Source organism: Camelus ferus, chromosome X, assembly GCF_009834535.1.
Source record: "Camelus ferus isolate YT-003-E chromosome X, BCGSAC_Cfer_1.0, whole genome shotgun sequence".
NCBI lineage: Eukaryota > Metazoa > Chordata > Mammalia > Artiodactyla > Camelidae > Camelus > Camelus ferus.
The window spans coordinates 38,173,065-38,198,647 of NC_045732.1; the positions used below are offsets into that span (position 1 = coordinate 38,173,065).

The window sequence follows — 25,583 nt, forward strand, 5'->3', positions numbered from 1 at the left end:
GTTCATAAGGGTTTGAAGTAAAATATGGCAGGCAAAATGCTCCCCCTTTACAGCGTTAAAGAGCTGTGTGCTGTGTTCAGCCGTGATGTCATCAGCGGGAATGAAGGGAGCTGCTTTTTGGAGGAAAAATTTTTTTAAAATAAATCAATCAAAAAGCATGTGCCTTAAAATGAAATGTTTTGCTCCTCAGGGATGGGTTTAGCCCAAAGTTCTAATTATACGTGTGGCAGTAAAGGCCTCCCAGGCTTCGTGCTTGCCAAAAGCTTTTATTTTGCTACGTGACAGGAGACAAAATTATCCCTTTCTCCTTCAGAGATTGCCAACACCGTGCCAAAGGGGCGACGGGGGAGGCGGCGGCAGCAGCAGGAATTAATGATGGGCTTTGTGTGGGCCAGGCAGGGGATGGGGAGCTAGAAAACCCAGACCCTGCCCTCAGATCGTGGATCAAGTGGCTGAAGCCACAAGCCACAACCAGGCAATGCTGAGTCTTGGGGACACAGTGCCCTGCATGAGTTGGGTTCTCAAAACATATCTGCTGAATGAAAATACAGAAGGAAAGGAGCTAAGACAAAAAAAAAAACAAAAAACAAAAAAAAAAAACCTATTCCCACTTTCAATCACTCATTCATTCATTCATTCACTCATTCATTCAGTAAATGTTTCATCAGCTCTCAAAGCCCTCTACATCCGAGGCGAGACGCGGGGAGCCTGCCAGCCGAGCCCTCTCACGTGGCGCACGTTTAATTCCGTTCAATTCATTCCGGGGCTTTTCAACACCAGGTGGATTTATAACCTTTCCAGGTGATGGATGACAGGCATGCGCTCTAGAAAAAAGGCTAGATACGGCAGATTCGGCCACTTCCTCCCATCCTTCCCACCACGGGCCCTCCTCTGTCCAGGTGGCGGCCCATCAGCTTCATGCAGGACTGGCTGAATTTAAAAATAAAATGTTTGAAGGCTTCTGTTCTAAATTAAGAGCTGAACAAACATGGGAGAGTACAACTCCTTCATTTCTACACCCACCCACACCCCACACACACACACACACATCCCGGTTCCACTGTATCCACCCCCACCCACCAATCTCACAAACTTTCCTTTTGCCTTTACAAGGACAGACTTCTGAGAAATCTTGAGAAAGACCCTTCTAAGGTTCAGTGGCCTGGACTTTTCCTCATCAGGAGCGATATGCTGGTAAATGTTTAACAACTGGCTCTCCAGGAAAAAGAAAAAAAAAAAAAAACCTGTTTGCAGTGTTTGCCGATTTCTGTAGTGTAAATACTTTCACCCTGCCTGATTTCAAGCTACCAACATGACATCACTGACTGCAGAGTTGGGAAGAGATGTGTAGAATCTGTCCTCTCCGGCTGGGGAGCACCAGCTCCTGCATGACCTGCAGAAGTGAGGCTGCAATGCACGCGCTGCACTAAGTGAAGGGGAGTGTGGGAGCTTGTCCATCAGCCGTCAGGGGGCAAGTCGGTGGGAACACACGGGGTCACCTTGCTGCCCCTCCTAGAATCTGTTCCCGTGAGAAGCAGTGAGAACCTGGAAACATTCCAGCAAAACCTCAGCTCTTCCCCCTCATCCAGAGAAGATTCCTGGCTTCTCTCTCTTCTGGCTTTGGAAGGACTCAAACGGCAGACACCTGAGACAAAAGATGCCCCGTTCCAGAAGCTTAATTGTGATTTCTCTGAAAAGGTTGTGCCTTCCCATGTTCCAATATTTCATCATAAGAAAACGGGAATCCAAATTCTTCCCCACTAAGGTTGAACGGTGGAATGGGAGATGGAGAAATCACTGAGGGGAAGAAATTGATTTGCAATGTCCACAGCAGATTCAGTGTCCTTACCTGCACCTGGATGAGTCCTCCCCTCTTGCCAGACTGGATTTTTTCAGAGGGGGATGCAGTTTGACTGAGAGCACTTTACATGTGAGCTGTAAAGGACAGGTTCTGGTACCAGCCTCCAGCGCCCCATCACTGAGGACCTGGTGACCGCCCCTACCTAGTCCCGCTTCCTTCTGAATCTCCTTGTGCGGTTCCAAGCGGCTCAGTTCCAATCTCTCCAGCTTTCGGCCTTTGTTCATGAACCGTGCACACTGCAAGACTGTAGCATTGCTCAGCAAATGTTCACACCCCCTCCCCACTCCAACTGCTCCGCGCACCCCTTCCAGGACAGGCATGTACTTCCGAGCCCCACTGATGTCGGTTCGGCCACGTGACTCACTGTGGTCAATGGCATATAAGTAAATGTGATACAATCAGAGGTTTTAAATATGCTGGCTTGGTTTGGCCTGGCCTCCTGCACTCCTGCCATGGCCGTGAGAAGAATATGCCTCCAGGTAGCTGCTGCTGCTCCAGTCTGAAACCCCGGAATGACAGATGCATGGAACTGACCTAAATCCAACCCCTTGCCTGGAGCAGAGAAGCCACAACCATCCATGGGTGAAAAATAAGTGTTTGTGGTAAGCCACTGGGATTTGGGGGCTGTTTGTTATGCAGCTGGGTTGCACTGATAGTTACAACATCCACTGCAGGTTATGTTTAAATAGAGAGCCCTTCTCAACCTGTTTCTGCAGAAGACTTGGTGTCCCACCAATATGGTGTCACAGACCTCCCTGCAAATCAACTTCCAAGTATTCCAGTACTTAAAGGATGCATGCGTACTTTTGGCCACCTGTAATTCCATACACCGATGCCTTCCTGAATTAGCAGTGGAGTTTGGTTTACTCTTTTTCTCTGACAACACAAGGAATCATCTGCTAAGTACCTATCTGTATACCAGCCACTATGTGTCAGGTCTCTAGAACCCAGAATCAAGAAGGCTACAGTTACATTGGGGAAGGTGAAGACATAAAAAGGATAATGAATGACACAGATAATAAGTGCTGGGAACTCAAGAGGGAAAGAACAATCACCTCTAGGATTGGAGGGAGGAGCAGGGGGAACTCAGAAAGTTTTCACATAAAAGGAAGAAACTGAGGTAAATCTGCAAGGAAGAGTTGGTCTCAGATGCAAGCTAGGGCCAAACATTCCAGGCAGGCCACGATGAGTTCAAGTGCGCTCGGATGTGTAAGGGGCAGTGCACAGAACAAACCCATTAGAGGGAATGGTACACTGAGTCAACCCATAGAGGTTTTCAAGGTCAAAAGGCTCAAGTTCTCACTCCACCTGATATGAAGGCTTTTACTATGCAGCTACCAGCATCAGGACAGTGCGGACTGATGGGGGACCAGACGCAGACATCAAAGGGAAAAATATAGAACCCAAAATAGACCCAGACTTTTATGGTGCAAAAGTTTTCTTTATTCTTACATTGAAACATAGCATCTTGTCCTTGTCATTTTTTATGAAGTCCACTTTACCCCCCTGTAGATGTTATAAATATGCTTTTATTTTCTTCCAGGGTTTTTTGTTGTTGTTATGTTGTTTACATCTTTGTTTTGGTTTTCTATTTAACTCTAACCCATCCTGAAATTTTGGGGGGAAGGGGTAGGGTCTGGTGGGAGATACAAATCCAAGTTGGTTCTTCTCTATACCAATTACTCATGCTAATGGCATTTCTTAAATAATTGTTAAATATTAAATAACATAATTTGGTTGCTTTGTTGGTCATGGATTAAATAAGTTCGCATGATGTTTTAAATCTCCTTCTAGAATCTTTCCTATTCAGTTGATCAGTTCTCTGTTTCAGAGCCAATTACATAGGAGCTTAGTTATCATAGCAGTATATTCACCTCTTGACATTTGTATGGAATTTAAAAAAAAAAAAAAAAAAACCTCAAGATTCTATTTTGTGGCTAAGAAGAACCATTAGCAATTTTCTAGCATAACCAAGCAGTTTTCCTACATTGTGGGTTAATCAGGAGGTAGTGTGTGAAATGTAGAAAGTGAAGCAACAGGCAAACAGCAAGTATTTACTGTCTAGCACAGGGAACTATATTCAATATCTTGTAACAAGCTATAATGGAAAAGAATAGAACGAAAAGAATATAGATATATACTTATATATATATATGTATGTATAACCAAATCACTTTGCTGTACACCTGAAACTAACACAATATTGTAAATCAACTGTACTTCAATAAAAAAGAAAAAGAAAGTGAAGCAGACCTGGAAGTCAGGAGACGGGGTGGCAGTCTGAGATAAGGCCTAAACACAGGCAGAGACGAAAGAAAAAGACACAAAGCTACATTCATCAAACCAGAACAGGTCAGTTATAAAAAAAAAAAAAATCTAAAGCATATACCCACAAATATTCATTCCACAAATGAGAAAACAGAGGCCCAGAGAGGTGAAGTCACTTTCCCAAGACCACACAGTGCATTAGAGCAGAGCTGGGAACAGAGCCCGGGCATATCAAGTAAGAATGCTGTAAGTAACAGAAATCCTGACAGTGGCTTGAGTAAGGGGTTTAATCTTTCTCTTGTAAGAGAAGTCTAGAGGAACGTACAGAATCTGCTCAGGTTATCAGGTTTCAACCTCATGGCCCCAAGATGGCTGCTGCACCTTCCAGTACCGGATCCCAGTTCCAGACAGGAAGACAGAAGTGTTAAAACCCTTCCCAGCGATTTCGGCTTACCTCTCCTTGACCAGAACTGAGTCACATGGCCACCACCAGCTCTAAAGCAGCCTGGCAATTTGAGAAGTTCACTATCTAGCCTCTATGGTAGAGAATGAGAAAGCGGAAGAGAGTTCGAATGGCTGTGAGTGCAACTAACTAGAGTATGTGCCTGACACCAGGTCTCGTCTTATCTCTTGGTATTTTACACTGTGACAGGGTGGGGATAGGGAGGAAAGGGGGCCACAGATGTTTATCCAGGCTGGAGCCAGGGAAGATGGCCACCTCTTTCTCAGATATTGATAAGGTTTCCTGAAAGACTTGGGGCCCTAGGAACTGCTCAAAAGAAAGGAGACAAAGTATCAACGTCTGGTGGAGGAAGGAAAAGGAAGCCATGTAATTCACGCCACTAACAATTACCAGGCACTGACTACTACGTGCTAAGCACTGTTTCCAGACCCAGGCCTGGGAAGTGTCTTTAAAGTAGAGTATAGAAGATCAGATGAAGGGAATGGATGCGAGTCAAGAAAATGTCCTTGGAATGAGGGCAAGAAAACAAAACAGAAAACCAAAAGAAAGGAAGTTAATCTTGGGAGGACAGCTCAGGAGAGGGTTTGAGAGCAAAGCGTGAAATCCTGGATAGGCTCCGTCAGAAATAAAAGCAAACATTCTCCCTTGGCACCAACCGTGACAAAGATGCCCCAACACACTAGGTTCACTTCTGGGTGGGTCCTTTGGAAAGATGTAAAGGGGCCAGAAAGAAGAAAATTACCATGATGATAAAGCTCCTTGGGCCAAGCACTGTGGTGGAAAAGAGAGATCTGAGTTCCCATGCTGGTTCCATACCACCTGGATTTCACTTTTCTGAATCTGTCTGACTTATATGCTTCTGCAGGGTAACAGATATATTAAGACTTTCTCAGCTGCAAGTGACAGAAAACCCAGGTCAAAGTGGTTCAAGCAAAGAAAGGGAATTTCTCGGCACACATAACTGAAATATCCTGGGGCAAGGCTGGCTTCAGGTTCAACGGTATCCAGGGGCTCAAACAATTAAGACTGTCACCTGGCTCTGCTCTGCCTTTGTTGGCTCCTTTCTCAGGCTGCTTATAGCCTATCTTTCTGGTAACCCCAGTAGAAAGCGTGGTTCTCTTTTCCACTAGAAACAGCAAGTTCTGAACCTGTCTCTCTGGGACCCACTCAGGTCACATACCCACCTCTGAACCAATCACTGTGGCCGAAGTGAGGTGAGAGGATAGGTTCAAATGCTCCATTCATCGCATGTCTGCAGCCAGAGGAGATGGAGTCAATCCCCTTCCACAAAGCACTCAGACTGAGTCAGAGCGCGGTGGTTCCCCCAGATAAAGTGTGGGTTCTGAATCTAGAAAGGGGAGCAAATGTTGAGCAGGCAAAGCCAAAGCTACTACCACATCTGAGGCTCTGCCAATAAGGCCACAAACACCAAAACCTCCCAATCGATCGAAAACTGCCTTTTTCCTGTATCCTGTCTTGAGGATGTGAACCCTAGCTCCCAGCTTTGTCAAAGACATTGCCAGAATGTCTGAGCTGAAAAGGCCCTTTGAAATCATCTCCCCCACCACCACCACCACCACCACCACCACCACCAGGGCGCAAAAGGAGCAAAGCCTGCCTAAGCATGTAAGGCTAGATCAGCTGCAGAACAGACTAGAAAAGACCTATAAAAATTCAGCCAAGCATCCTCACTTCCTCCTGCAGCCTCTCTAGGAATGGTGTATAAAGGCTGAAACAAAACCCGGGAAAATGTCACCAGAAATGGGAACAGGTCTGGCTGGCGTGCAGTGATAGCTCAATGCAGATTTTCTTGTGGGGGTGGGGAATCCTTACGGACTGAAGGCAGCGAGGCCGTATAAAGGGCCAGGATGTCTGCAGCCCTCTGGCCTGGATCAGGGACAGCGTGGCTAGGGACATAGGGAGTGGTATGGCACCTTTCCATGACAAGCTGAGTTGGGGGCAGGGGGCAGGTCCAGGGCTGAAGGACCCCTTAGGGACAATCATGCAACCAGACACCCATGAAAAAAGTTGGCTGAAGGTGCTCCGAGAAACCACACACCTTTATGATTCCAACAGCACGTGTCTTATCAGCAATACCTCAAACTCTGACCTGCTCCCCACAGTGAGATAGGCTTCCCCCAGCTCCCCAAGGAGGTCAAGTATCTCCTTTATGTTTTCACCAAAAGGGAAACTATGCCCCCCTCACCTGGCTTCCCTTTGATCTTTCCCTTCACCGCCAACATCCAGGCCTGGCAGTACCATTTCTCAGAAACCTGGGGACACACTTAGGAAGCTTATCTGGGCAACAGAGCCATGTCAGGCGGGGAAGTTTTCAGACGGATACGTTGCAACGCTCTTTATTATAGGCTGCCTTTTTCTCTCCTTGTCTTTTTTTTTTTTTTAACAGGACTCAAGTGGGAACACCAAATGGCCTCAGACCCCTAAGGAATTTGAAAGGATTATCATGATTACTTAAGCAAGGGTTTTCTGAAACTCCCAGCCAAGCTGGGAAAGAGAATGAAACCTCTAAAGTTATACCCTTTCAGTGATTGCTTAGATAAGGGCAGGCTGGAGCAAACAGACAAACCAGGAACATTTCTCCCATTAACTCTTTCAAGACCTAGAAAACATACCAGGGAGGCCCCACATGTCTCTCCAGGCCCTGGCACTCAGTAATTTACCAAGACAAGCCTTGGTTCCTTAAGTAAAAGTTCAGGATCCAATCCTTCTTTTACTTTGACTCCTCCCAGGCCCCCCCCCCAAAAAAACACTTCAGTTCCAGCCATGTCGGGCCATCACGTTCTTCCAAGTGGAAAGCAGACCCTTAAGGAAGAAAGCCTTCATTTCCCAGGAGCACCCAGCCTTACCTCGCTCTTTTCTCAGCCGCCGCAGTGCTGGGCAGAGCCTGTCAGAGAGGCCTCACGTCTCTCATGGCACAAAGGCATCCCACCTGCCTGTCACCCTGGCCGCAGAATCAGATGGAAGCCTTGGCCTCGCAGCCATTCTTCGCAGCCTCTCAGAGATGGCGTTACATGCCTCACCTGGGTCTGAGGAGCACCTGCGAGGGAGCCTCAGGCCACAGACATCATCAGAAGTTTTTGCTGGAGAAAGAAAATGGCAGGAAACCAATCTCCCTAGCTCTGCAGACATCAGCAGGGACCAGGAGTGCTGAGGCGGCTACTGGCCTGTGTACAGGCATGCTGGCACTGAGCAGGGAGCCCCAATGGCAGAGCATAAAGGCAGAGAGTCTCTACTGTCAATTTCCCCTCAAATTTGAAAAAAAAAAAAAAAAGAAAGAAAGAAAGAAAGAAAGAAAAGAATCCTACAAAAAGTGAGTCGAATCATTATAAACCCGAGGGTTCAGGATCCAGATTCCAGGCCTGCCTTGGTCTAGGGACCCCTGGCTGCTTCAAGGGATAGGTGGACAAATGAAGGGAAATGGGTTTAAAAAAAATAACAATAACCTTAAAAAATAGATGCTTTTGAATTCTGGAAACAACCCCTACAAAGCAGGAGCGCATCAGTAAAGGAAGCAGAAGTAAGTTTCCCAGAAATTGGCAACCCCTGTGGGCCTTTCCAATCCCAGACCGTGGAAAGGGGGAAAGAGTTTAATCAGCCCTTCTGCAGGTTTCCTTTGAATGGGCCCACCCAAAGTCAGCCTTCAGCCGCCACAGACCACCTCTTACCCTGCGAGAGCCACGAGGGTCCTCAAGTCCCACCACCCGGAGCCCCCGCAACCCACCCTCCGCCCCCGCGCAATTTCCAGTCCTACGGGCAAGGGGGGGTCAATGTCGTTCAAGTAATTTCTCTGCGAACACAAGATGGCAGCCTTAAATAAATGCAACCCTGCGCAGCTTTTAATCTTACACATCATTAAATTCCTAATTTACACATTATGTTTTCGTGGGCCAACCCATAACTCATTAGTGTTGAACTCACGAGGTATAAAGACCAACGCACGACGGGAGCCGGGGCGCCGTCACCTGCCTGGGTTAACAGTCTGCCTGGGCGGGGGGCGGGGGGGGAGCGCAGGGAGGAAGACGCGAGAGGGCCGCCACGGCGCCCGCGGGGCCGAGGCTGGGGCGCGGGCGAGCCCTGAGTGTCAGGCCTCGCGCCACACAGCGCAATCGCAGCACTGCCGCCGAAAAAGTGCTGGGGCCGGCTCCCTCCCGCCTCTCCCGGGTCTCCCGCACGCGCGCACACACACACACACCCCCACACACACACCCGCACACCCGGGTGGCCGCGCGGGGCTCGAGCCGTGCAGGCCTCCTTGGCAGACGTCTTCCTATGGGAGGATTTCAAACGAGCCGTGAAAGCCAGAAACTACACGGGTTACAAACTCCGGAATCCCCGACCGGCCCGGGGCCCCTCCTCCACCTCCGACCCGGCCCCCTCTGCTCGGCACGGGGCCAGGAACCCACCAAAGGACAAGGCGCACCCGCCGACGGCGCGGGGAGTTCCGGGAGGTCGCAGGAAGTGCCCAAAGTCCCGTCTACCCTCTGACTCGGGGACAGTGTGCGCAGCCCAGCTGCGGTGGCCCAGGGCGATTCTCGAAGCGCGCGGGCTTCGGGGCCCGCCCGGGCCTTGGGTGGAGTGGAGGGTTTGGTGAGTGACCCGCCATCCGAGGCTGGCCGCCGCGCCCCCTCAATGCCACTCTCCAGGGAACGATGTCACCCGGGTGCGCCTGACTACCCCAGGCCCTGGCCGGGCGCACCCTAAGAGGGAGGCGGGTGCCTGGAAGGGCCTGGGGTGGGGGGCGCAGAGGAAGTGGCCTGCACGCAGGAGGAAGGCCCCGGCCGGGAGCGCAGAGGACCGCTGTCCAGGTGGCGAGGGCTAGCACCCGCCTCGCCCTGCGCCGAGCCAGCCAGGCCCTCGGGGTGCTCCGCGCCTTCCCAGTCAAAAGCCAGCTCCGCGCCGGCGGCGGAGTGGGAGGGAGGAGGCTGGGCGCGCGCCCCGCCCTCGCCGCCCGCGGTCACAGGGGCAATTACACTCCTCGCTGCAGACGGTTACCAGCGCGCCCGCGCATCCCTCTCCCCCTCCCCGCGCCTCCCCTCCCCTCCTCCGCGGAACTGCTGGCTCCATCTTAGCGAGCGTGCTCGGGAAGCGCGGCCGAGGCCAAATGCCTCAGGGGACCTCCCGAGACTTCTCGCACGCTGCGCGCCCCCCAGGTCGCCGGGGCGAGCCCTCCGCAACGCGCAACGTCCCACGCGCGCCATAGCCCCGGAAGTGGCTGTCGCGGTCCCTTCAGGACCCCTCTCCACGCTCTGCAAGACCCCTGCAGCCGCGCTTTGTCCCGCAACCCTGCCCCCAGCTAGTGCAGCCACCCTAGCGCTCCAAATCCCAGGCGCGCCTCGGTTTTCCAGGCCACTCCCCCGTCCAGCCGGTGTGCTTTCCAAATACCTACTCGACGCCTAGACCACTCTGAGGCCTTTGCGCTGCTAGGCGTCCGCTGCCGCACGCAAACCGCCCCACTCTTGCCCCCTAAGGTTTATACTATTCTGGAAGATGTCTTTGAACTGTAATTGAAACTCAGGTTTTGAATTAAGGGCTTCATTTACAACTAACTGCGTGATTTGAAGCAAGTTTCTTAACCTCAGTTTCCTTATCGGCAAAATGGGAGAAATGTTACCCATACAAATGCGTGACAGCGAGTTTTAAAGAAGATGCATGTATGTATAAGCTGCTTGGCACAAAGTCCTGGTGGTTAGCATTATTATTACCATATGGCCAGGACTGTAGCCGCACTAAAAGTGAGGTGGCCTTTTTCCGACCAGGAGTGAACCCCCTGCGGGGCCCAGGGCCACAACTCACAAATAGTGGTGAGCCCAGGCCACCGGCTAGGCCTGAAGGGAAGACAGAGGAGTCGAGGGGCAGCCAAGCAAGCGAATCGCTCAGCCTTCCGTCTTTGCAAATGAATAGGGCTCTGTCTACGGCTTCCGCCATTCCTGCGCCAGGTCTGCAACGCCTAAGGCTTAAACCTGGCGCGGCGGTAAATTTAGCCTGAAGGCAGCGCCTCCTAAGGGGCGGGGATGTCTCCTTGGAGGAAGGAAAGGGAACTGGGTAAGAAAATGGAGTTGCCTTTAGGAAGAAGAACCAGGGAGAGGAAACCTTCGGGGCCGCTGGCTGACCACTGACAAAAAGAAATCGGACGCAAAAAAAAAAAAAAAAAGGCTCCCCAGAAATTGGGCCACCGTGGGAGCCGCGAGACAGACTTCCCATCTGGGAAGGGCTGCCTACGGGTAATTGGGTTTGCTCGAGTTGCCTCTATAATTAATAAGTGATTTGACTTGGAGATTGGAAATAGTCGTTGAAAGGAAGCCGCGGGCGTAGGGGTGCGAGGGCCGCGAGCCTCCCTCCGAAATCCACTGACCGCGGAGGAGGACGGTTTAAGGAACACGAGGAATGTGATAATATTGGCATCTAACCTTCCAGTGTTTGAGTAATTCGTTGCTTAGCTACTTTGGATAGGCCATTATTTTGCAAACTGGAAACATTTGCAAGTGGTGATATTTTGCTCCTGCCTGACGCAGGGGCTGCAAACCTACCCCGGCTCTGCTGAACTCTTCGAAATATATATGCATAAATTGTTCCTAATGAGACCATCTGTTTTTTATGGCCCCTCTGGAAGCAGGAGGAACCCGAAGACTGCTCTGTCTTGCAGAAATCTGTGGCCAGGCAGGCCCGGGAAATAAATAGGGAAGATTAGAAGGGTGTGCGTGATTTAACAATATGCAGGCAGAGGGGTTCGGTGGTCGAGGGGGTTCCCTTTTAGGGGAACTCTGGGCTGCTAGGGGCATGAGGGTTCCAGCCACTGGGCCTCCTAGAAGGCCCAGGGATTGTGCAGGATTTCACAGCACACACGAACCTCTCTCTTCCATGCCTGGAACATCGCCAGAGCCACCACGCAAAACTACGAGCCTGCTGCTGCTCCGGAGGCCCAGTACATGTACCCTGCGGTGGGTGGCCCCCGGCGTCGCCCTCTAGCCAGGACCTCCCCACTTGCAGAGGTGAAGGGAGTCCTGCCAGGGGCACAGAGCCTGAGAACTAGCCTCACTCCACCCCACCCCCGGGCGGGAGCGCGGCGTTCACCCGGGGCCTGTCCCAGAGGCTGAGCTCTCTGCCCGGCGCGCGTCTGGCAGGCCCAGCGGCGCGGCCTGAGCCGGCACCGAGGGTGGCAGGGCAAACACTTTTTACATTACCCGGTGGCTGTTAATTGGGGCAGTGCAAAAGACGCCGAGCCTACCCCCTTTGTGGCGGGGGGGTCAGGAGTGGGCAGTGGGGGCTGCTTAATAATAGAGGGGCTGCCCTGGGGAGCCTCAGATATCGGTAACCCCCATGATTAATTCATAACTCTCCACTGCGCCTGGCACCGTCTCGGGTCTTTAATCGGTTCTGAATGTCAGCGAGGCTTCCCCGACAGGCTGAGCGCAGCCTTTTGAATGTGTTGAAAGTCGCTGCGCGCACACCAGGAGACAAAGTTGCCATCTGCTCCGGGGACCACAGCAACTGGGCGCTGGGAGGGGCCTTCCTCCCGCGGCTCCGGCTGCCCCGGGCGGCCTCCTCTTCCCGGCCAGCCCCAATCCAGCCCCAAAGCCAACATCCCCGCCCCCGCCCAGGGCGCTCGCCTGGTGGAAAACTCGGGCTCGCTGCGAAGTACAGCGCTGCGCCGGGGAGCGCGGGGAACGTCGCGATCACCCAGACCCAGGCCTATGCTAATGAGATTATGAACCGGGGTTGTTTGCGTGCGCGGACGTGGATGCAGATAAAGTGTGCAGACGGGGATGACTTAGAGGGGGGAGGGGAAGCCCCGGGAGAACAAAGCTCCCGGCCGTCGGCCTCCAAAGAGTCGCTGAAGTGACCGCCACTAGCTCGTGCACAGGCGGAAGCCGGGGGAGGAGGGGAGTGAGGCCGGGCCTAAAGTGCCCTCACGGGTTTGGAGAACGTGGAGATGACAAGGCAGCGGGGAGGCTGATCCCGTAGCTAAATGTTTGGCCCTTCGGCTATTTTTTAAGGAAATGGATCTCTAGAAGGGGAAAGGAGGGTATCGCCCCCGGGAGAGGTAGGCGGGAGAAGCCCTGTCCCCCTTCTCCCCCTCCCCCTCATCCAGCAGAGGGTGTGTGGTGACCGACCTTCCCGCTCCGGACCGAGAAGGGAACGGAGCCGCAGGGGACGGACCGCAGGCCCGAGCTGGCTGAGGGCGTCTCGCCGCTGCGGGCCTGGGCTTCCGCACTCCCCGGCTCTGCGCGTCGCCGCTCGCGGCAGCGCCTCTCCTTCCAAATGTAATTCCACACTCCCGCGAGCGCTGGGGCTGCGGAATCATTTGAGGGAGTTGGAACTGCATCAGATGAGCACGCCGGGAGGTGAGATCGGGTAGAAAATAGGCGAAACTTTGAGTTGTGCGCCGCCGAGCCCCCCCAACACACACACCCACACACGCATAATTTCCCCTCCTCCTTCCCAGCCGCCACCTCCCCCACCCTCTCGATTCTTCAAGGTTTGCAGCCCAGCCCTGTCATATGGTTTTGTTTCTGTGCTGCTGCTTTTTTTCAGACACGAAAATTGGACACGTGGAGAATTAGCCCGACTGGAGAAGCGCTGGGTGCAGACTCAAACAATGGTTTCCAGCAGCGAAGCAAAGGCAGCACCTTCCCCACCTCATCCCCAAATGGCAGTGGCCTCGATGTCCAGTGGGCACAGCCCAGCACTGCCCACTCCCTCCCCCCACAGCCTGGGAAGGGACCAGCGGGGGCTGCATTTTCTGCAGCCCCTTCCCCAGATGCACACCGTAGGGTGGGCCTGGACTGCTGGCTCTGAGATCATTGTGCCTGGGGTCTTTGGGGACTTCCAAGTAAAGGGCCTGCTGTTTTTCCCTGGGTAGGTGCAGTCTCAAAGATGCCACCCCAAATATTAATGTTTAAAGACCCAACAGGGGAGTAACAGCTTAGTGGTAGAGCCCGTGCTTAGCATGCACGAGGTCCTGGGTTCAATCCCTCCGTTTAAAAAAAAAAAAGCAAGCTCCAGGCTCTCTATCCTTTGGCAATTCGGGCCTCGCAAAGCTGGTTTCCTCTTACAGGCTCCCGTCAGAGCTGCTGGGGCTGTGGCAACGCCGGCAGCTCCCTGTGCAGCCCTGGGTCTCCCCGCAACGCTGGGAGCTGTGAATCTGCCTTCTCTTCCCTTCCTGCAAAGGTCAAGCCATCTCCTTCTCTCGCACGGCCACAGTTCCATTCTGGCCTGCAGAGCTGGTACACTGCAGCTGGGATATGGGGATGGGGTGGGCAGCCATGCAGGCCAGAAGTCAGCCCCCCAAATGAGGGGGAAAGGGACCAAAGGGTGTGGGATTCGAGAAGAGAAACACTGCAGGCAAACCCCAGAGAGCAGTCGAGGATTTGCAGCCAGAGAGAGACTCAAGAAAGGGAGAGAAAACCAGGCAGAGGCTGTTAGGCTGTTAGGGGAAGAGTGGGCCTTTATTCCAAGGACTGCGCTAGGGGCCGGCCAGGAAAAGAAGCCCCGGGGGTCTGTCTTGTGTCCTGTGCACTTCCTAGGGCCCAAGCACCTCCGGTTAGGCTGTGATTCACTCTAAGGGGGAGTCAGAAGCAAGCAAACAGGCTAAGACTTCGAACTCAGTGGCCACAGGAGATCGAGTCAGCTGTGGCCCCCCCCTAAAGTACCCCAGAGAGGCCTTTCTGCCACCCCAACCCCAGAGAGGCTACTGAGTTCTGTAAGCAGCAGGGGAGGTGACCGCAACACCTCACTGTGGAGAAAAATGAGAGGAAATGCCATTAAACCTACTTCCTCTAAAGAGCGCCACCCCCAGTTTTCTCTGTACTGCACCTAAAAAGTCAGGAGAGAGAACTCGTTAACTTTGGTTTGGTTTAACATTGCCAGCTTCAAGTCAACCATAGTCCCCCTACCCCAAAGGTTTTGTGAAATAGTTCACCTAGCTCAGACAATTTCCTGCAGTCCCTAACCGGACCACCCCGCTTACTAAGGAGCTGCCAAAAACCAAGCTTGACTATAGGCTAGCAACCAGAGGCCTTCCAGCCGCCTGGCTGGCCTGTACCCTCCACTCAGGAGTCTGGACAAGGCCCTTCACAGAATCCAGACAGACCAAGACCTGGATAACCCGGAAAGTCCAAAACCCTAAGGACGGAGCCCAGAAAAAGGAGTTAAAGAGGCTTTTCTCACAAAACTGGTGTTTGTGTGAATTTCTGTCCTGTCCCCCGCCCCGTCCTCCATGAAATCTGTACAATGGGCATGCGGATGTCTCACCTTCCCGAGGTGCTATACATTTTGAGGAGTGGCGCTACGGGAGAGAATGACCCCCTGTGTGACCCCTAGTGCCCTCCACTTCCACCCGCCCCCTTCCCTGTTTTCCTCTGCATCATCTCACTAGGGAACACAGCAAACGGGAGTGGGATCCTTCGACTGCGCTGAGCCTCAGCCCCTTCCAAACGTGAGGCTCACGGGGAGAACTGCTCTGCCCAGTTTCCACTCCCGCCTCCAGAATAACGAGCCGAAAACATGTGTACTGTAAATAAAGCCTGTCTAAATAAAGAACTCGGGTGAAGGCTGCCGAGAAAACACTCGGCATCGCTCTGTGTTCAGAGCGTGAGTCAGCTTCCCAGCTCCCGGGAACAATGGGGACCTTGCCAAGGGTCCCCTTCTGTCGACCCCTGACGGCCCCCAGGCCCATTTAGGTGGCAGAGGCGCCGGCCCATTGGGACTTTCGGCCTCGAAGTTCGGGAGAGGGAGGGGCGCTGGCAGCGGGAGGTTGGGGTCCAGCCCCCGGATTAGCGCCGCCGGGAATCCCTCTACCCGCAGCTGCCGCGGAGGGGTTGAGGGTTAAACAAACACGGAGCAGAGGAGCGAGCCTGGGGCGCTGTGGGGCTGCGGTCTGCGCGGCACGGAGACGGGAAGGGAGGGGATGCTGGGGGTGCTCGCTACGGAGCCTCCCGGAGGAGAGACGCCCCCTCCCCGTTCCCAAGCCAGGCTCTCGCCCACTCCGCCGGCCGCCTCTCCTCCGCGGCCTCCCAAGTCTTAGCGGAAACGAACGTAGCAGCTGCCAGAGTCACCCCACTGCTTTTGGAGTCCCCATAGGCCCAAACACGTATACTACCCCACACGCACACGTGTGCTGGGGACTCCAGGAAGCCAGGCCCCAGAGTTCCCAGTGAGGGCGCCAAGGCCGAGAGAAACGGCGCCCCTTTGGTGGAGGGCCGTGTGGGGACCCGTGGTGGCCCCCACGCTAGTCTTCTGTCTCGTCCTCTGGGCTCCGCTGCGGAGCGGCGCAGCCCCCAGCAGGGTTCCGACTGGAGCGCTGGCCTCAGCTCTGGCGTGGGCGGGTGGTTTCCCCGCGCCGCGTGACCTTGAGGGTCAGCGATCCACCCGGCAGGCCCGCGGTTTCCGGAGTGGCGCGGCCAGCCCTTCCTCCTCGCCTCTCCGGCCAAGGCCGCCCCCGACCGCCCAGCCTCGTCGCGCTCAGCCGGCCGGCTCCCGGCCCCGGGCGGGGGAGCTGGTCTGAAAGCATCGAGGGCCTCACCCACACCCTGCGGACACGCGCCCCGCCGGGGCCGGTGTTGGCGCTCCAGCAGCCTGACATTGCCAAATCGTCGCTGGGCAGGGTTGGGGGCGAGGCTTTGGGAACCGGGTTTGAGCTCGAGAAGGCGAGGAAAACAAGTGAAACGGGAGGGGCGGGGTGGGGTGACGGCTCATAAATCACCCAGCCCCACCCTCCGGCCACTCCGCAGAGGCGCCCCAACCCCGCTGGGGATAGAGGGTCACTCGGCCACTCCTGGCCGACCTCTGAGCTCTCCCGGAGCCAGCGCCCCACCCTGGGCTCAGGCCGCGCTAGGACCAGCTCCCAGCCCCGATCGTAAACCACCCGCCCGATTCGGCGGGAAGCCACCCTTGGACGCAGCGCGCATCCGCCCAAGGGGAAGTTTATTTATAGCTTGTAAACGTAAAGGAAACCAGACCGCGCTGGCTCGCCGCGCTCGGGCTCCTACGCTCCCCACCTGCCCACCAGGGAGGGCGCGGCGGGAGGCGAGTGGGGCGTCTCGTTTCTTTCCCTCCTCCCCATCCCTACCCCCGCTCCGCTCCCGAGGGAGAAAGGGTAGGGTTCTAAGGGGCTGGCAAGCCTTAAATTCCTCTCGAGGCGCCTATCCAGTGCCGTGAAGGCCGGAGATGGGGGAGGACAGGGCTCAGGCACCGGCCTAGAGAGGGTGGGGGCGGCCGAGCTGTCCCACTTGGCATGCACCGGGGGGCAGGCCCGTCAGTGCGGAGCGGGATTCCGCAGCTCCCGCTCTGTGCCCGGGGAAGTCCTGGAGAGCCCGGGATGGGGGCGCTCCGGGAGCCTCTCCTTGGAAGGCGGGACGCTTCCCCGGTTCCTCCTGAGCACGTGTCCTCGGCAGAGCAGGCAAGCGCTGCGCGCCTGGGGCTGCGATCCGCGGGTGACAGCGGCTGAGAGCGCTCCCTCCCCAACCCCCACCCCCGCCGTCGCCGCCTCTCCTGGGGGAGCTCCAGGCTCCCGGGTGCGCTCGGGGCAGGCCCGAGGAGCCGGAGAAAAGGAAAAGTGCCGGGGAGGAGATTAGGGAGAAAAGACATTAAAAAGCCCAGCCCTGAATAGACAAGCAGCCGAGCTGAAAAAGACGCCTGCCAGCCCCTCTTCCCCTAACCCCCGACTCCCAGCCCTAGCGGCCTCTACCAGTCGCGGCGGTGCGCACCCACTCACTCCCGGCCTCGGCCCGGGAGAATTCCTGTGTGTGTGTCTGTGTGTGTTTGTGCGTGTGTGTATGTGTGTGTCTGTGTGCGCGCGCGCGAGCGCCGGGCGGGCAGTTGCGAAACGGGCTCTTGGCTGCAGCGCGGCATAATGGAGGTGGCTGGAACAATGCGCGCTTTGTGCGCGCAGGGAGTTGTTTTCCACCCGCCTCGCCCCCCTCGCTCGGGCCGTATGGCACTTTAATCCCCACCACGGCTCGGCACAAATGCACTTGTGTCCTGCGGGTCACCGGGGGCCGTGCGGCTGGAGCCGACCCCCTCCATCAGCGGACCCCATCGCCGGCTGTCCCGTCTTTCTTCTTTTGCACCGACACCCCCCCCAACCCCGACTGCCACTACTTCAATTCCCGGCGTGGGCCAGTGAGCCGGCTTGGAAGCTTCCGGGCCCGCGAACCACTTTTTTTTTTTTTTCCGTGGAGACGGCGCATCCCTCCCTCCACTTCGCGAGCTCACACAAACACACCCGGGCCGACCGCAGGCCCCACACTCGCCGCCCTCCCTCTCCCTGTCTCGGCCCGCCCGCCCCCGCCCCGTGCTCCGGACTCCTGCGAACAATAGTAAATGTCAACAGATTCCGCGCGGCGAGTGTCTGACTCGGCCGAGATAAGGGTGCGCGGTTGGCCCCGCGCTCCGTGCCGCCGCGGGGGGAGCCCGCCCTGACCCCAGCAGGAAAAAACCGGCTGTGACGAAACCCGTGCCGGAGCGGGGGTGGGTAGGAGGGGAGGCCACCAGTCCCAGCCCGGGGTGGGGGTGGGGGGTGTCTAGCCGGGAGCCCAGGCCCCGCCCCGCCCCCACCCGGCTGAACTCGCTGCTAATGCCGGGCCGGTGGGCACGGTGAAAGCGGCCGGGTCGACGTGGCGCTCCGGCCTGCTTTCAGATCACGATTCCAATGCCCTGCGGTTGCCGGAAAAACGCTGATCCGGGTCAGGATGCAGGCAGTTTTCCACCTACTGGGAGCCGGTACCCGAAAGACGCGAAAGATTCGATTGCTTGTCTCCGGAAGCTCATTAAAATATTTTTTAAGCGCGCACACACTCTCACAGATCCTCCTCCTGGATCATCCGCAACCCACCACCCAACCGAGTTAAAATTCACAAATTGATTCTCACGCATTGGTATTAATGGGTTGTTCCTCTTAAATTGTTGCCAACTTTGCTAATGGATTATTATTTAAATGATTTCTTTTTTATAAAGTACGTGTTGTTTTATAGATGCGTATTTACTTAAAGAAATCAACTGCATCTATTAACATATTAAAGAGAGAATAAAGCATCGGGGCCGGTGTAATGTACTGTTCAGCCTTACTTTGGGTGCTTGCGAAGATAGGAAAATCTTATTTGTTTAATAATAAGTCATCATGAATATGCAAATGACATCGGTGCAGTACCTCACTTCTGTCACTATTAATGAGTTGCAAATTAATGTGACAACAAAAGGAAAATCTATTTAGTGGAGGAACTCGGGTTCCTACCTGGGGAGATCACAAGCAAGCTCCGGAAAGGACAGGAATGGGGATGGACACTTCCTCATCCAGTCTTTTCCTGGAGGCCACTATTGTTTGGTCTCAGGGACCTGCTTTGTCAGGAGCCCCTTAAAATTCCTGCTCCAGGCCTAAGGAAGAAAGGCTGTTCCAGGGTAATTAGGGCCAAGTGTGATTAATGGAAATCAGCCCACAGTTTGAAGTAAAGCAGTTGGTGAAGCAGATTTGGGGGGGGGATCTCCCCCAGCCAGCTTAAAGATTCCCCAAAGCCTTTTTGGCCTCTGTTGCCTTGGACAGAGTTAGGACTGTAAGTAACCAATCAAGCCTCACAGGCCTGACCACAGGTATTAAGACAGCACCCTATGCGCTTTGCATTTTACGAGGTGACTCGGCTGATGGGAGGTTTAAGAACAGATCAGCTCACTTTCCTGCCGACCTACTTCCCAGAGGTTACAGACTGAAATCTGGTTGTCTTCCATTGGAGACTTTGCTCTTTTCTGGCCTACACATCAGAGCCTGGTTTTATTCCATCAATGGATGCTGAAGAGAATATTTCTAATCCAGTTAAGTTTGGCAATGTCTCTGAGAAAAAAATAAATGCTGAGCTGCCCAGAACCATGGGCTAACAGTTCAGGTGCCTGGGTAGTATTTCAAGAAGCTGTTTGACTAGGGAAGCTTCTGGGCAGATGCAAATATTCTATATTTAACCTGACTGATGACTATGTGGTTATTTACAAATGTAAAAATTCATCAGGCTGCACATTTAAGATTTGTATGCTTTACTATGTGTGAGTTATATCTTGTTCTGTGTGCCTATTACTGTGTAAAGCCACCTCAAAGCTTGGTGGTGTAAACAACAATAATCATTTATTTTGTTCAAGAATCTGCTATCTGGGCAGAGCTTGGCAGAAACGGCTCACCTCTGCTCCACACTGCATCAGCTGGGGCAACTCAACTGAGATTCAAGGCTCCATTTTCAAGACAGCTCACACACATGGTTGGCAAGTTGGGGCTGGCTCTGATTCTTCTCCATGTGGGCATCTCCAGAGGCTGGCTTGGGCTTCCTCACAGCATGGTGGCTGGGTGCCAAGAGTGAGCACCCAAGACAGCGGGGAAACGGAAACTGCTAGTTACTTAAGGAGACTAAGCCTGGAAACAAGCAGTGTCAGTTCCGCCATATTCTGTTGGTCGAGCAGTTACAGAGCCCAGATTCAAGGGGGAAGAGGATATCAACCCCTCCCTCTTATCTCTCAATGGGAAGTGTGTCAAAGAATCTTGGAGCTCTGTTTTAAAACTGCCATATGCTCTTTCTCTTCCGGTCCCAGGCGATTCAGGATCTCCCCGGTCCAGTGCAAACATGGCCGAGTCGAAGAACCGCACCACACACAGCCAGTCCTGAAAATGGCACAGAAACGGCATCAAAAAGCCCCGCTCAGATCACAGCGATATGATCTCTTAAGAGGGTGGACCCCAAGTTCCTGAGCTACATGCGCTTTGCCGAGAAGCACAACAAGAAGGGCCTGAAGGAGATGCAGGCCAACAACGCCACGGCCACGAGTGCACGTGCCGAGGCTGTCACGGCTCTCATAAAGCCCAAGGAGGTCGAGCCCAAGATCCCAAAGGGCAACCAACAGCCGCAGGCTCAGTCGACTTGCCTACATTGCTCACCCCAAGCTCGGGAAACATGCTCGTGCCCGCATCACCAAGGGTCTCAGGCTCTGCCAGCCGAAGGACAAGGACAAGGACAAGGCTCAGACCAAGGCCACAGCTTCAGCTGCAGCTCCCGCTCTGGCTCTGGCTCAGGCTCTGGCTCAGGCTCCCAAAGGTGCCCAGGCCCCCACAAAGGCTCCAGAGTAGAGACCTTCATCTGTTGATGTGAGGATAGAAGGACTGGTGTGACCCCTGGGCTGCTGTCTGCACGGGGCTCATGTCCTCCTGTGCTGTTTGTACAAATAAACCTGAGGCAGGATCTATCAGTCAAAAAAAAAAAAAAAAAAAAAAACCACCTGCCATCTATCTCATTTTAAATGAAAATCGAACACATGACATCATTTTTTGCTTCATGTCCTCCCCCTCCTTTGCCGCCTTCTACATCTCTTTCCTCCAGACCATCAGTGGGAATTATTTGATATCCCAGTAAATTCATGTGGCTGTATATAGAAAAGACCATTAAAATTGGGGTTTTAGTTACTATTGATTTATTTAAGTTCCAGATTTTTTACATTTAGAGTTTCACAAGGCTTTCACTTCCATTTATTAACCCTGTTTTTTTAAGTTGGAATCATAAAGCTAATCTGCCAAATTCTTTACTGCCCCCAAGTTTTCATAAACACTACAAATTAAATCACAGGCATAGATTGTTCCTGAACTTAACACCAAAATATCACTACAGTATGCTTGATTGATTTCATCTTCTCCGTCCGTATTCAATTCTCAACCTTCCCAAGGTTAAGAGGACACCCTCTGAGGAGGGTGTTTTGCCAACTCAAGACAGTTGAGGTTATTTGATACAAGAGAAAGTTTAAGGCTTTGGAATAAGCATGAGAGATTACTGGCTATTCTTTCTTTCGATGGAATGCTGGAGCCTGAGGGTGGGGGTATCTTCCGAACCTACCGCGATATGAACCATTGTCTTTGCCAGGCTATTTTACAACTCTATAAGATGCTGAGAACTCGTAGCACTGTGAGGACTTCTTGCCTATAGATAAGCAAATAACTTCTCTCTGGGGAAGTGACAACCCCTACCCCCACCCCAAAAGCCAGTTTGGGGTCCATTTGCAAATTTATTTCAATGTTCCCCTTCTACAGATGTTTCTGTTCTTGGGATTCTCCTTTGAACCAGTTATATCTCACCCGTTCCCTCATTTAATTAATGACCTATATACAACCTTTGACATGTGTTCACTTTATATTTGTATGAGAGTCATGATTTTGCCTTCTTTTGAGGTTTATTCTTTGACGTTGGTCAACGGTTCATCACACTATTCAGATTAACATTTGTGGCTGGGTAGAAATTGTTTTTTGTTTTGTTTTGTTTAATGGAGGTACGGGGGATTGAACCCAGGACCTCATGCATGCTAAGCATGCACTCTACCCACCCCTGCCCCCATCACTGGGTAGAAATTGGAGGCCAGGACATGGGCCCTACAGAACTCCAGGGAGAATTTGCTTACACCCCAGATGGACCACCAGAGCCCTTCTTAATCCTGTTTATAGTTGCTATGACAACTGATGATCCAAGGCCATACCCTTCAGGTAGAATTTTTTTTCTTAATCTCAGGTTCCCAGTTCAAGGTAAATCCTACCCTGATTCTTTTCTAACCTCTGGTCTCTCTGCCCTGTCATCTGAAGGAGAGGGAAATATGTGGCTACCACCCATGTTGCCTCAACACTTGATTGGATTCAATTAACCTATTTACCACCTGTGGTGGTTTTTAAATATGTCCACAAATTCTTTGATTCTCCTCCCTTCAAAAGGTGGAGCCTGATTTTCCTTCCCTTGGTCGTGGGTGGTGCTTAGTGACATCTCTAATGAATAGAATGTGACCGTGTGTGACATCCATGATTAGGGTAGAAAAGGCATTGTGGCTTCCTCACTGCTATCTGGGGAAGCCAGCTGCCATGTTGTGGGTATCTCGCAACCCTACAGGGTAAGCCAAGTGTCGAAGAACTGAGGTCTCCTGCCAACAGCCATGTGAATGAGCCGTATTAGAAAGAGGTCTTGTAGCCCCAGTGGACCCTTCAGACCCATAGCTTGACTACAGCCTCATGAGGGTCCCTGACTCCTGAATTCCTGACATACAGAAACTGTGAGATAATAGATGTTTTGTTACAGAAATAGGTTACAGACATAGTAAACAATCTTATGGTTACTGGGGAAAGGGGGTGGAAAGGGATAAATTTGGGAGTTTGAGATTTGCAAATGTTAGCTACTATATATAAAAACAGATTAAAAAACAAATTTCTTCTGTATACCACAGGGAACTATATTCAATATCTTGCAATAACCTTTAATGAAAAAGAGTATGAAAATGAATATATGTATGTATATGCATGACTGGGACATTGTGCTGTACACCAGAAATTGACACATTGTAACTGATTGTACTTCAGTAAAAAAAATAATAAATTTTAAAAAATGTTTTGTCATTGCAAGCCACTAAATTGTGGGGTGATTTGTTACACAGCAATAGATAACCAGTACATGAGTCAACCTTATGTTTGGCATAGCTGTAAACCATTCTAATAACACTAAACACATTTCTCTTTTGCCTAGGCGGTAGATGTGCCTCTTTCAACCCCCAAAGCAAGATACCCACCCAACTCTCAACCTTAAGAACCACGTTCTAAAAACCATGAAGAATAACCTAAATCACATTTTAGAGAGTGAGAGAAAAGAGTGAATTAAATATATGGCAAATTAATGTTTCCAGCAATAACAGTGATGATAAACTAACAGAAGCAGTAAAACCGTTTGAAAGAGTTCTTTTGATCACTTTGCTGTTGAAAGTCATCTTTGTAAGAATTCATTATCATTTTAACTTACAGAGAGGAACCATTCTTGGAGACGGTGTCAAAACGAAACAAAACTCACACTCATACCCTACAAGAAGCCACCAAAAGTGTGAAAAGCTAATCTGAGGTGATTCAGTTCTGGAGGAGTGAATCTCCTATAGGTATGCCCCGAAGTGCTACTTAAAGATAAAATAACTTCCTTTCTCTGCACACGGTATTTTTCAACAACTAAAAAGATAAAACATTTGGAGTGTGACCCAAATGACTCAGACAGCTTCCTGTCCCAGGAACAGGGACTTCCTAGTGTAGCTAAGACTCCTCCTAGAAAAGAGTATATAGACCATCACATAGTCAAATTACTTAGTCCCGTGGTTTTCCATGAGTTTCGATGGGAAAAAGGAAGCTGTGTGTGTCTGTCTAACATTATTCCAGAAAGGATTTGATAAATTTTTAATAAAAATGTAATAAAATGATAGAAAAATATAAATAGTAAATAAGAGAATGTGGGAGAATCTCAGAAGGATGAGATAATACAAAGGCCACAGGAGAAATATTTCTCGTCTAGCAATTCGTCCACATTCAGTATTCACTCACTGGAATAATATTTCTTGAATGGCTACTGGAAGTTAGATGATGGTGATAGTAAAATATGTAAGACACAGCTCACTGTTAAAGATGCTTACAGTCTAATAGAGGGAAATAGATAGATACAAATTATAGTGATTTGCGGTAAAATGTTGCAGTTGTTTTAACATGTCTTTGTAGGTTACTAGGAGTATATTCCACCAGAATTGTGTACCCATGTTCATCAAAAGACAGGGGTCACTGCAGTGCTGTTGGTAATGACCCCCAACTGAAAACTACCCAAACGCCCATCAACGGCAGAATGGGGAATGAAACTGTGGTGTCGTGACACAACGGAATACTATACAGCAGTGAAAACAAACAATCTACAATTGCACATAACAATATGGAGTGATCTCATAAACATAATATTGAGTGGGAGAAGCCAGACATAAAAAAAAAAAAAACTGTTGGGGGAGGGTATAGCTCAGCAGTAGAGCACATGCTTAGCATGCACGAGGTCTTGGGTTCAATCCCCAGTACCTCCATTAAATAAATAAATAAACCTAATTACCTCCACCCCCCCAAAAAAAAAGAGTTAAAAAAAAAAAGAAAGTAGATTAAAAAGAACTGTGTGATTCCACAGATCTGAAGTTTAAAAGCCACACTAGTCTTTGTAGTGACAAGCCTGGACAATAGTTACCCTCTGGGAGGAGGCACAGGGGGACAGCTGGGGGACTGGGAAAGTTCTGTTCCTTATTTGGGGTGCTGCTTACCCACAAGTGCAACAAGTTGCGTCAGTCTGTGAAAATTCATTGAGCAATACATTTATGGTACAAGCACTTTTCTGTATGTGTGCAGTCCTTCAATAAACTGTAAGGAAAAAAACCCACCCCTTGAGAGAGTGCGTGTGTAGGCCAATGAGGAAGGCGTGGTTAGTTAGTCTTAGGGTTAATCTTAGGGTGGGGAGCTTAGGAAAACTTCCTGGAGGAGGTGATGCTGGCCCTGTCTTCACAGGTAAATCCACCTTAGCCTTGGGGATGAATTCAGGGCAGTATCAGGAGAGGGCAGAAATGCAAAAGCAAAACACAGAGAGAAAAAAGAACCTCCTACACTGTTGGTGGGAATGTAAATTGGTGCAGCCACTATGGAGGACAGTATGGAGTTTCCCTAAAAAACTAAAAATAGAGTTACCATATAACCCAGGAATCCCACTCCTGAGCATATTTCCGGAGAAAACTCTAATTCAAAAAGACACTTGCACCCCAATGTTCATAGCAGCACTATTTACAATAGCCAAGACATGGAGACAGCCTACATGTCCATCGACAGATGACTGGATAAGAAAGATGTGGTATATTTATACAATGGAATACTACTCAGCCATAAAATAGAATAAAATAATGCATTTGCAGAAACATGGATGGACCTAGAGATTATCATATTAAGTGAAGTCAGAGAAAGACAAATATCATATGCTGTCATTTATATATAGAATCTAAAAAAAGATACAAATTTTATTTTCAAACCAGAAATAGATTCACAGACATAGAAAACAAACTACGGTTACCAAAGGGGAAAGGGCAAAGGGATGGACAAATTAAGAGTTTGAGATTAATAGATACAAACTACTATATATAAAATAGATAAAC

At 51.5% G+C, this 25,583-nt stretch overlaps 1 pseudogene; it reads left to right on the forward strand.

Annotated features, from left to right (window-relative positions):
* Nucleotides 1-20,209: 20,209 nt before the first annotated feature.
* LOC106731029 lies at nucleotides 20,210-22,780 on the forward strand (annotated as a pseudogene).
* The last annotated feature ends 2,803 nt before the right edge of the window (nucleotides 22,781-25,583 follow it).